Raw genomic sequence first — 12,857 nt, forward strand, 5'->3', positions numbered from 1 at the left:
TCCTGTCCACCGTGCTTTTATGAATTACAGTCTCACTGGGGAATGATACTTAATGTATGTCATTCCACTAGGACAGTTGGATCACAACTAAGCAGCCCCAGCTATATTACCAGTATTATTAGTAAAAGGGTATTAATAATTAAAGTGGTCGTTAGCACCACCAGCACGGGAAGGAGCCCAGTTAATATTAGAAGGACTGTAAAAAAAGTGGTTTGGGAAGAGACTACTCTTGGCTAAACATCATCAGACAATTCAAAGGATAAAGAAGGGCTCAAGCAGAGGAATATTAGTTGTAAATTATCTTAACTGGTTAAAATTGGGATTATCTGTAAAAGTTTGCCTTTAGCTCAAATTTTTCACAGGGTACTGTGGGGAAAATGAAGTCCCACGATCTTAAAATGAACAAATAATAAAGTACTGCTTTAGTCATCGGTGCAAGGAGAAATAGCAGTTGGAAAATGCTCATTTGTCTTCCTCCTCCTCACACAGATATAAGACCATACAGGGGAATATAAACAGATTCCATTTTCCCACTCCTGTACCCATCCAGCCTTGTTCTCTGGGCTGTACTCATGAAACCCACCATCCTCCCCCTCTCCTGCAAAACCCTTACAAAATCTGAAGGCCTAAAAGATTTTTTTAAGTCTTAAGACTCCTGTGGCCATGTTCAGGGATCTGCATAAGTAATCCCAAATAAGTGTCTCATTACTGATCTTACTAGTCCAAAGGGAAGCAAGACATGAAACAAGTCACACGTCTGCCCACGCTCTACCTTGGCCGTTGTTTAATCAGGTATCAGGTTTTCCATTATATATTATTTATGTACCATGACTATTTACTACTGATGGGGAGAGATAAATTGCCTGCTGTCTACATCTATCTGCCTATGTTAAACCATTCCCTTGCCCTTCGGCGGTGATTTTCCCATGCTGTCACTGCAGTTCATCAGCCTCACAGTGACTTTTCTCAGCCCACGCTTCCTATGTGTCCTTACGAGCAATATCTGGATGGGGCTACTGCTTTTCCTGGAGTCATCTTCTGGGGGTCTCTCAGGAGGATGCAGGTCACATATGGCACAAGCAGCACCACCAGCCCACTCAGATTTCATTTCCCCCATCTTCTGTTCAAAGTCCGTGACAGAGGCCAAGGAATCATAATCCAAGCATAGAAACCCATGTACACACCCTGCAGAAAATGGCTCAAACATCTGCCAGTCTTGGCACCAACTCTGGCCACAGCCTGGTGTATTATAAGTCTGCAACAAGGGCCAGGACTGGTTCTCCCTCTACCAGAGAGAATGTAACAATAATTGGGGATTTATGGCTCCCCCTCCAATGCAACTGGAATTTCAGCCTTGCACAGAAGCTGCAGCACCCAGGACAAAGTATTTCCCTCCTAGTTTAAGCCCCCTTGATCCCCTAAATTATTTCATTCAGCTACATATCACCTTATAGGCCCCCAAGCAACACAGCACTTCCTGACTACTGATGGCTAAAATCCTACTCAGTAGCCAGTAGCAAGCAGACAACCTCTGTACCATGCAAAGCTCCTGCTTAAGGCCATGCACATGGTTCTCCACTTTATTACAGCTTTTAAACCTTGCTGCGTTTGAAGAGCACATTATAACCTGACTGTCACAACTCCGAAAAAGCCATCAAAAGCTGGCCAGAAAGAAGAGCAGAGAGGTTTTGTTTGCTTAATTAAAACTGGCTTCATAATGGAAATTATGATGGTTTGTATCAAATAGCAATTAAGAATGCAGGATGTGACTGCTGGCTTTGCTCAAAACATGAGCTAAGCATTTTCTGGACTCCATTAAATTCAAATAATGATGACTTAGCCCAATATGGAGTTAGCAGCTCAGTGCTGTCAGCCTGATTTTATCCCAAGTCTCACCATATTTACATTTTCTCTGTGGTTGTGTATTTGTGCAAATACAAGATAGTCTTCAGATCTGCAAAGGAAATGACAGAAAAATTCTGAAAACATGACCCAAGTGTATAGAAAAGTTTCAAAATCAATGGTAAGTAAGAAGAGAAACATTTTTTTTTTCTTTAAATTCCTTCATTTTTAATCCTGTCTCTTGAGTTTCTAATGCTCCAGCTGTGAGTTTTGAACTGGCAGCCCAGGGAATAATGATGGGCAGAGGCTGAGAAGGGCAGGAGCTCAGCGCTTCCCATTAACTGCATTAGCAAGGGCTTCAGCCTAAGCCAAGGTAATTGCCAAAGCCACTCCTAAACCACCAGAATTAAGTTGATTTACACCAAGTAAAATCCAGCCACCGGCATTTACATAGGCAGTTGCACATCCCTTTGCTCAGCCTCTCTGAAAGGACCAGCTGGTAATGCTTATCACCTGGAAGCGATGCCCTCAGTGATCTGCTCAATACACTATCCATTCAATACAGCTCAAGAGATATTTTTCTCGATTCACTGGAGTCTGTCAGCTGTGCTGGGAGCACTCTATTTTCCATTAGAAGACTGTCTTTTGTTGCTTAAATCTCCACCAAATTTGAATGGATTGGGATGACATTTTTCATGTCAGGTGTTTGCCTCAGGCTATACATACACTCACATGTAAATATCTATGTACAGATAAAATTCAGGAGAAAGGGTGAGATTTCATATAAAGCAGTTCAGCTGTTTCCGAGGCTAGCAATGGGAGGGCTGAGTCCAGCCATGTCCTACACACATCTTTCCCTCTCCAAACAGCTCCAGTCTCCTGTTCTCTTGACACTCCCTCAACTTCAATTTTGCACCAGCTTACTTCAAGTCACTCCACTCTCCAACTGTCACATATTGCAGTGCAGCATTTTGGACACCATCCTATACAAAGCATTCTCCCTATTCCAAGAACTCATTGGCTAGCCATAATTTTGGGGAACAACTGAGATCTGAATTTTTATCAGCAACTGAAAGCTGATCTGTAGATCCAAACAATCTCTGGATCTACATGTCATTCCCCATCACAGCTGAAATATAGAAGTGTTATGGTTGGGGCATGATACTGGTGACAGACCGCAGATCCTTGTAAAGGATGGGAAGGAAGGACAGCACAGAGGTGGTAAACTTTTTGCTAAAACACCATTTAGGCTTCCATTGGTTAGGGTAGCCTGGGACACTTAAGGAGATCAAATAACCCATAGTCTCACCCTCTCCTAGAAAAGAGCTAGTAACAGAGTCAAGTTCTGCTTCTTCCCACCATAACCTGCCACATGTCTCCAACAGCATCATCAGCACCTCTCCAACACTACAGGAGCACTCTTCACTGCTGCTCAATAACAGGAAATTACTGTCATTAAAAAATAAATGACTGGTGGGGGTGAGAAGGGGGTGTGTCAAAAGTAGATATAACAAAAAAATGTGAAAACTTCTAAATAGTGAAGAATATTAAAAAGCATCATACATAATCGCTTCCCCAAAAAATAATCATCATTGATGGAATCAAAGTAACTCTCTATTTTACAGTATCAATCACTGACCAAAGGTTCACACTCATCTAACAATCTGGTCTTTTTGCAGGCTGGGAAGAGGAAAGCAATTACTTCCATAGCCACCTCACACACGTCACAAGAGGATCCCCACTGGGAGTCTGATCATGTTCACAGTTCTTCAGGAAAGGGTCCAATTTGACATGCAATTATACCTGAAAGGGTGGAGGTGTTCTGCTAACGATGTTCTCATGCCAGAGACTTTGCATCTTTCACTGAGGGACACGCACCAAAAAGGGAAAGAATCCAAGTGCCACTGATGTTAATACAATCAAAGCCGTAAAGTTTAAACAAGGATTTAAAATATTTTCCAGGGCATCAAAACTGCCCTTCTCATCTTCCTTTCATGCAATCCCCAGAACATGTGGCAGCACCTCTCCAACTCTGTTACTTCCATTACATTAAACTGCAGTCCCTAAAAAGAAAATATTTGTTCCCACCTCACTCCTCTCTGCTGGCACTGAGACTCACCCTGTCCCCGTGCACTAACACACAGAGAATGGAACAGACTTCAGACACGTATATTGAAAAGAGATAAGATAAATTGCATAAATAATTAGAAAAAGCAGACAAATAGCTTTTGATGGGATTCGACTGACAATGAGAATCTTTGGCTTTGAAACCCTCTGGGTGCAGCAGCAGTCGCTCACATGGGACAGCCAGGAGCTGGACCAGCCACAGGGATGTAGCCAAGGGTAAGCACAAGCAGATAAAGTTCAACTTTCTTCCACTTTGGCCAGGTAAAGCTCATCACCATGTCTACCACAGAGTACAGAAGAGGTGGGCATCTTTGCCCTCCCACTGATGCATCACCGGCCACGTGGTGCCTGGCCGCCTCCTCCAGCTCCAGCGCCCTGTGCTTCTGGCAGCGTTGGCCGGTGCCCACCGCGCTCTCCTGAACACGGAGCAGAGCCCACACACCCCCGCTGCACGGTGCCCACATGGTGCCAAGGTGATTAATGAAGTTCATTATTGAGTCTAGGTGTCTTGATTTCAGGAGCCACACTAACAGACAAAAGTAGCCATAAAAAGATACCAAGTGCAAGCATATATTACATTAGCAAAAAAAAGAAATCCGTCAGTCAAAAAATAACCAATGTAAAACACCGAGAAACCAAGAGATGCAAACAGAAAAATGCAACTTCATGCAAACTGAGGTAAAGACTCCCTGTGGACTACAGAAGGCAATGAAAGAAATAAAAAAAAAGGAGGCTCAGGCTGGCTTTGAACCTTATTTTCTCTTTCTGAGCTGCTACTGAACTTCCTCCCCCTTCAATTTCAATCAAATATTCAATTACAAGCACAAAAGACACCGACTTGAGCATTCAGTGCAAATAATGAACAGCCAAACTAAGAAGTGTGGCCATGTTTCTCTATCACAGCTCATACAAAGCTTCATCATTTCAAGATCTATGGACTTACTGGAAATTGGTTGGACTTGCCAGTCTTGCGATATCGTAAGGAAATACAACCCAGTTAATAGAAGAGAAGCAGAAAACACATGTTCTGACTGCAATCTGATATGCTGGTGGAAAAAAGTTTGAGAGGATTTCTACACAGCAGCAATCAGAACTGAATTTCTGCTCTTCTCTGGTTTTACTAGCCTCTCAGTGGCACTCCATACAGCCAGATAAAAAAAAAAAAAATCATTTTACTTAAAGACTCCACACCTCCCCAGACCTTCATTCAAGTGTTGTGAGGGGTGACATTAGATCGAACTGAAATAGCTAATAAGTGCTCAGGTAAAGTCAAAGAAGGTCAGATGTGCCACTTGACACTTCTCAGGTCAACCAAAACACATGATAAAAAGAAAGGAAAGCTTTAAAATTACTAGTGGATCTCTCTCGATTTAACAGAGGGGAAAAAAGAAGAGCATCTGCACGCACAGTCCACCTTTAGGGAAGCTTGTAACTTGTCTCAGCTGAACCAGGGTCTCTGCGCCAAGGGGTCACTCCACCTTGCCATTCCATGTAAACCTTCCTACCTTCCCATCATGGAATAACAACTGTAGCAGTTGTACATCCCCCCTCTCGCACGCACTCTACCCAGCACTCCTCCCCTGGGTCTGTGCTTCCAGCTCTTTAATCTATTTCTATGAGAAATACTAATTATTAACCACATCAGGCAGAAGTCTTGCAAATTTAAAGGAAGGTGCCTCACATTGTTCATCTTCCCTTCTTATGTCAGAGACAAAGAGTGAGAAATGGAAGCAACCCTGTCACATTTTTCAGACCCTTCAAAATCCACACAGTAAGCTCATCCATCATTTCCTTTAAACAGCCAAAACAAAACAGTCTGAAACAAAGAAGCACAGGGGAGTCCTGTCAGCTCCCTCCCTAATGCCAGAGCCCAACAGTTTGGGTACAGCACCGTAGGCGATGCCAGACACTGGCTGCCTGTGTGGGGGATCTCTCTCACCCTGCTGCACGGCAGGGCACCAATGATCCAGTGCAGATCAGAAGGCTCACAGGCTCAGCAAGCACATGCTGCGCATTAAGGAAGGTCACACCTTTAATTAAGGTGGTGTCAAATTCTGTCACAAGCCTCTCCTCCACTCCCTCCAAATATGTTAAAGAGGGTCATACTTTACCATTAATTATGCTGAGCCTGAAGCAATGCTTGCAAGGCTTTGCCTCCCTTGCACGCTACACTCGAGTGGTCTGAGCAGAGAGCCCTTTGACCTGAAAGCGGTAAGCTGAGCTGGAAACTGTGACTGCAATTCCACAGGAGCTTCTCTTAATGCCCATCACCTACAACTTAAAAGCAGGCTATATTGAGAACACATTTATACATAAATGACAGGATTGGATTTTAGTTCACTATCTGGCCACTGGTTCCAAAAGTTTATCTGTTGAATTTTTCCTGTTCCCAGTGCAAGGTGAAACAAGTGACCTGCCTCTATCATCTGACCATTTATGAATCTTACAGAAGATAACCCTTTTTCTAGGTACTAACATCCTATTTCATTTCCTTAACCTCCCCCCATGGAAAGGCTGTGACAGGTCATACAGGGATAAACAACAAAAGGGGCCAGAGACATCGAGCCAGCGCATTACAACAGGTCGTTTCAGCTCCCCATTGAAATATATGTGGAAATAAATCTGAGGGACTCTGAGTGTAACGTCCCCCAAACAGGCCTAATGTAGCCCTGTTCCACTCCTCCAGCCACAGAGAAGGAAGACTGCAGCAGGGTTGCTCCAAGAAATGCAGGGCGGGGAGGGAAAAATCATCAAAACCCCTTATTGCAACACAACGGTAGATATCCCAGTGCACTCTCCGACTATAGATAGATATAAAAATGTATTTCCATAAATAGAGATCCAAAACCAAAAATCAAAACACTGGTAAAAGGAGACCACCAACTGAGCAGCACATTGCATCATACAGCTACCCCAGCCATCCTCCAGCACAGCAGCAAACCTATGCACATCCACTGAAAGTTATTATTTTAGGAGAACATGGTCTTTGTTGCTGATACATTTTGAATATTCTCATCGTTAAAAATAAAACACAATAAGCTCTCATAAGAACAGCAGCACTAAAGGAATCTCCCACCACTAACTGCATTATCCCCAAGGTAATTTTGTAATGAAGATTTTTTAATGTTTTTTTATAAGTCACTGTTGTTTTCTTTTTGAAAGGATTAAATTTTCAACTAAAATGTCATTTTTATGGTAAAAATAATTGCACCATTATTATTTCCACTTAAATACGTTCTTTCAGAGCTTCAGGGCAGCTCCAGTTTTCTTCTCTTCCTATCTTCTACTTCTGAGGATAGAGCAAGCTTGCAGGTAGGACCTGCGCTGTATACTGCACTGAGGCAGAGCATCAGTTCCTTCCTCTTGTTTTGTTTTGCTTTTCATCAGAATTGCCTATGAAAACACATTTTTTTTATTATTATTATTTCTGCTAGGTCATATGCAGAGAGAGACAGTTTCTCTGTGCACTGATAAGGAACAATTAGAAAACTAGGAAGGACATATTCTACCACCAAATCAGTCTTTAATGTTTGACATTTTCCACACATACGCTGAAAAACAGGAATGAACAATGAATGTCTTTCGGTAACAAATGAAAAACTGAAATAGCAAGAATTCTCCGTAATGTTTTGCTTCCTTTGAAAAAACATTTCTCCTAGAAAAATAATTTTGATGATCACATTTTAACCAGACAAATGGCCGTTCCATGAGATACAAGCCATGAGGTGCATTAAAGGAGACCAACTTCTGGCTTTCTCACTGGGGCTTTCTACAATTCTCTTTTGCTTTCATTTCAAACAAAGGTCAACATATAGAGAAAAATATTGGAGCTGCTCTCTGCATGTGGGAAATGAAAAAGGAAAAAGAGTGCAACAACTGTCAAGGTTCTGGCAGAACAATCAATGAATTAAACACTGTTCTGTGTCTGACAAGTGCCTACCAGTCCTGGTCTATGATCTGGGCTCCTGTGGGATACCCACAGAAACATACAGTAAGTAATATCCCTACTGTAGCAGTTCAAATACCTTCTGAATCTCTCCTGCAGAGGAACAGTCACCATTGCAAAGAGTCAACGGTTGCCAACAAGTGTCCTGTGCTTGCCATCAGGATGTACCATCCTGAACACGCCCAAGTCCAGCAGCATCAGAGAAGCCAAAGCAACCGCCTTTTGCAGCCGCCGGAGAAGGGCACAGACAATCCCACATCTCTGAGGAACTGGGAGATCTCACAGTCATCTCCTAGTCCTCCTCACCCTGCTTTTGCCAGGATGCACCGCACCCCTGTTCAAGGTAACACGCTGTGGAGCTGCACATGGAGGGTTCGCAGGGGTCTGCGTTTCAGGCAACAGCTAGACATGTTTGATTTGCCCTCAGTCAACTAAAATTTTAATCTGAAACTAAAACATCCCTGATTGAAAACATCAGCAGTCTTCACCAGCCAGCTCCACTGAGCTGGCTTGAGCTGTCACCAGGTAGATCATTACCTGTACTTCTTTAACAAATAGAGAAGCAAAAGGGTGACGTGGCAAAGTTTGGAAGATTGAGACATGCCTCCTACATAAGCTCAACTTTAGACAAAATCCAATAATTCATTTCCACCCTGCAAACAGAGGTTTTTTGCAATTCCATCCCACAAACTCAATACCACTTACCATTTAATTTCCTCTGTGTCCAGTGTCCCTCACTTTCTTCACCTCGCAGTTAATTACTGTAATACATTCCCCAGTTCTGCAGGTTTGTCTTATTTTTTTTCCATCCACAACAAATCACAGCAAGTGCAATGCAGGCAGCTCCCCCATGTCCAGTTCTTAACTACCAGCTTTTGAGATGTGTCAAAACCCTCTGGGAAAGTCTCCAAGCACTGTGTTGGGGCATTTACCTAAAAACCTCCTGCACTCCCCAAGGAAGCTGCAGCTCCTCCATCACTAGTTTCACCAGAATGACAAATTCCCCGGCAGATAAAGCACAGGTGAGAGGCAGGCAGAGCTGGGAACATGGGATGCACGTCTGGCAAGGGCTCCGTGAGGAGCCCACCGATCTACCACTGGCAGAAGCACACTCAGGTCACAATAAACCTTCCTCATTTTGGTACCCACATTGACAAGCACTTGAGCACAAAGGGACACGAGCACTTCAGCTGGGTCTGCAGCACCTCCAACACTCGGCTCCGCTGACCCCAAATTCAACGCAGTGCCGCTGCGGTTGTAACCCCCGAGGAGGGGTGCTGACAGGCAGCACAGCTTTGCTGCTGCTGCAGCATTTTATCTCCTCCTGCCCACATTCATGCTGGCTTCCCAGGTCTCCAAGAACTGACAACTTGGGTCTGCCTGCAGCAGCTCCAGGAAGGATTAACCCTCCTGGCAGGATTCACCACTGATCTCCCCTGCGCTACCCTTATGCCATCTCAGACCTGTAAGAAGTAATGGATCACACTGATCCATTCAAGCATTTCTTATAATTTTATGGATCCAGCTTTAGTCAGCAGATTTCATGTTCTTAGAAATGTAGAAAGGGAAATGGCCTGCCTAATCTCTTGCTTGTAACTTACTCCTTACATGATCCATCAGGGAAAGGTGATCCTTCAAGGAGGATTTCAGCTCAGCCCTGACCAGACAAGACCATTTCTGGCTGCCTTTTGACAGATCAGATTTTGCTCCTCATCTCCACTCCTTGGCACCTGTTCTCATGCCACCTCTCCTTCCCACACCAGCCACCATCTCCATCTCCCCAAGCTGCCTTATCAAGTCTACTTCAATAGCCCAAAGCTAGACAGAAAAAAAGCTAATGAGTCCCAACTGTCCACAGAGAGGATGCTCTCAGCATCTCTGGATATGACCGCATTGCTTCCCAGTCTGGGGGTAGCAGGGGATCCCCACACCCCCCTCTAGCCCAGAGGACAGACACATCCTCAGTTAGCCTTCTTGCACTATTGTGTTGAATCCACATAAGGGAATGGAGAGTTCAGCTCTGTACACCTACTGGTTACACAAGAAAATGGCCAACTCCATCCCCTTCTCGCACCAAAACAAACCCGGGGTATCTCAGCCAGTGCCAAAAAGGTTGATATTTTTTCCAGTTTCTTATATTGGCCTGACATACACGCAAGTTTGTCAAGTTCAACAGTTATGTCAGCACAAAAAAAAAGATAAGGGGAACAAACCCCAGATTCTGTTTTTAAACAGGCAAAGTACATCAGGATATGGGTCAGACTTTAAATCTGATCCAAATCACCCACATCTCAGCTTCCCAGCCCTAGATTAGGGACCCAGCACTTTAGCACTTCTGCACTAAATCAGGGTGAGCCCATAGGAACCAGAAAGAAAGAAAACTGCTATTCTGCCCCAACAGCTCCAGAGAATTTCAGCACTACCCCCACAATAGTTCTGTCTAGCATGTAGCTTTAATCATAATCCAGCAACTGTAAGGGTTAAATGTTCAGAATTTAATTAAACTCAATATCAAGCAGCAAGGAATAATACCCAGAGAAACAGAAAGAAAAGACAGATACTATCTTTTTGTTATGCCAGAGAAAATAAGAACCTGTTATTTATTATTTTTGTACCAGAATTCCTGCAAAGGTGTGCATATATATAAAAAATATAAAAACTGATGCCTTTAAAAGCATGTAATATTCTGATATTTACTAGACAAGTCTTCTGTCATTTCTGTATGGCATAGGCAAAGGCAACTTGCAAGTATTTTCATATCTGTGGTACAGAAGGGCCCGTGTGTTAAAATGCCCTGCGGCCAGGGACATGAGCAGCTTGTGGAAGAGACAAACTGTTTCCCCCGCCGGGCAGCGGGGCAGAGGTGTCCGTCTGAGCGGGGAGCAGAGATGCCCACAAATGCAGGCAACATTCCCGGCGCGTGATGCACAGCTGCGACCCAGCAGTGCAGAGACCAAAACTCTGAGCCACCTCTGAGTTTTCCAGCTGGGAGAAAGATTTCTGCACAGCACAGCTGCCTGTCTCAGCTCCAGCATGGCATTAATAACTGCTGGCTATATGAGATAACTCCTGGGAATCTCCACAGGACAGAGCTCCTGTTGTATCTGGGATTTCCTTTTGCAGTGGTGCTTGTGGAGGAGGAAACAACTCACTCCCAGATAGTGTCCCAGCTGGCATCTCTAGCTGCACCTCTACCAGTGCAGCAGATACCTAGCAAACCCTTCTGATAGGGATTTCAGTTGCTACAGATGTACTCGGTAGCTGTGAGGCAGAGAACAATTAATCAGGGGAATGGGTTTACTCACCCAGAGACAGGCAAACCTGCACAGCAAGAACAGGCAAATACTTTGCCCCAACAGGGCACAAACTCCTCACCTCTTTCATCCAAGGCAGTCTCCAAGACATAACTATGCTGTATCCAGATACAAAAATCAATCAAACCAGGCAGTTAAACTGTCAAATTAGCCACCAGAGGGAGTTATGACAATACAACAAAAAAACCACTTAATTGACAATGCAAAAATAAAATTAAGTTCTGCAGATACCGAGATATGAATTCAAGGAAAGCATCTTCCCTTTTCCTCTGTGCCAATCCCTCCAAGCCCATAGATAACAGCAGAACAGCCGTCTTGACCCACCACCTGTAGTCTGCAGCTCAGGTTTGCAGCGATAAGGTATCCGCACAGCCACAGAGGTGATGCACGCTGCCATGAACACGCTAGTCTGCAAATAAAGCCCTACAAGTGCAAGTCTAGCTAATCAGGATGCCAGCATCACATTAAACTCTGGGACTGTCTCTTTAGTGATCCTTTTAGCTCTCTTTGTGATAAAGATGTCTTGCTAAAAGGATCACTAAACATGCCAAAAAAGAAGCTGATGCCACCAGGAACACGCTGTGTTCAGTGGCTCCTTGCTCTGGTACCATGCACTCCATCATCCTCATCTGGAGCCACAGACACTCTCTTCTTCCTCCTACTCCAGATTTAACATCCCAACAGGATTCTCTGAACCATGCTCAGTGCAGTGGAAACCCAATCAGAGACCTCTGGACACTGCTGTGGTAGGACTGATAAATAATTAGTGAAGGGCCATCATGTCTATGAAATTACACTGCGTAGTCTATGTACAGTGATGGTCTATAATATCCACCCCACTATCTACCCCAGAATATCTGCTGATTTGGAGTATAAAGGACAGTGGCTAACTTTGTCTTAGGAGAGGAAAAAAAGGTGGAAGGAAATCTCATTAGATGCGATTGAAGAAAGCTAGACTGAAGTTGAAGGGGGAGTGGTCTGCAGGATTATTCTAAGTCTCAGGTAGTGAAAAACATCGAAAAAATACAGATGACATTTTGATTGCTTATTTCCATTCCTAACAGAAAAGCAAATGTATTCTAATAGCAATTAAAGAAACACATTTTTCATGTATTTATATATTTCAGTTTGAATAATAAAAAGGGCAGACACAGCAGTCTGGAAGCAGGCCACAGGTAACCCTTTCTCGGGAATCACCAGCTCTGCTGAGTAACTAAACACAAAGCAATCAGCAGGGTGTCAAGGGACAAACATAGACATGCCCCTGCAAGCCACTCTGAACAGGTACAAGCAGCAGGAAAGCGAGCAGGAAGGATGGATGAGTGGCTCCTGGAGGACATGAGCGGCCTCAGCAGGATGTGGGCACTCTAAGGCTGAGGGGGGGCCAGCGAGGTCAGCCCTGGTGGCCACTGTCAACTGCAAGAAATGCTCCTCTCATTCAGGGCTGGACTCATTAAATCACCATCCATGTCCTCAAAAAGCAATGCGCGGCTGCAAAACACAGCCCAGCAATCTCCAGTGGAGCTGCCGATTCACGTCAAGCTGACGGGGTTTGATACATCTGCAGAACATTATCCCACGTCAAAAGGCAATCGCTCATGGAAATAATTGAGCACCTCTACGACTTG

The 12,857-nt window shown here is 44.1% G+C and overlaps 1 protein-coding gene across 1 annotated transcript in view; it reads right to left on the reverse strand.

Moving 5' to 3' along the window:
• GRIP2 (glutamate receptor interacting protein 2) overlaps positions 1–12,857 on the reverse strand; it is a 291,325-nt gene that overhangs the window by 222,070 nt on the left and 56,398 nt on the right. The window lies entirely within an intron of this gene.

This window comes from Tyto alba, unplaced genomic scaffold (genome assembly GCF_018691265.1).
Source record: "Tyto alba isolate M040663 unplaced genomic scaffold, T.alba_DEE_v4.0 Super-Scaffold_3, whole genome shotgun sequence".
Lineage (NCBI taxonomy): Eukaryota > Metazoa > Chordata > Aves > Strigiformes > Tytonidae > Tyto > Tyto alba.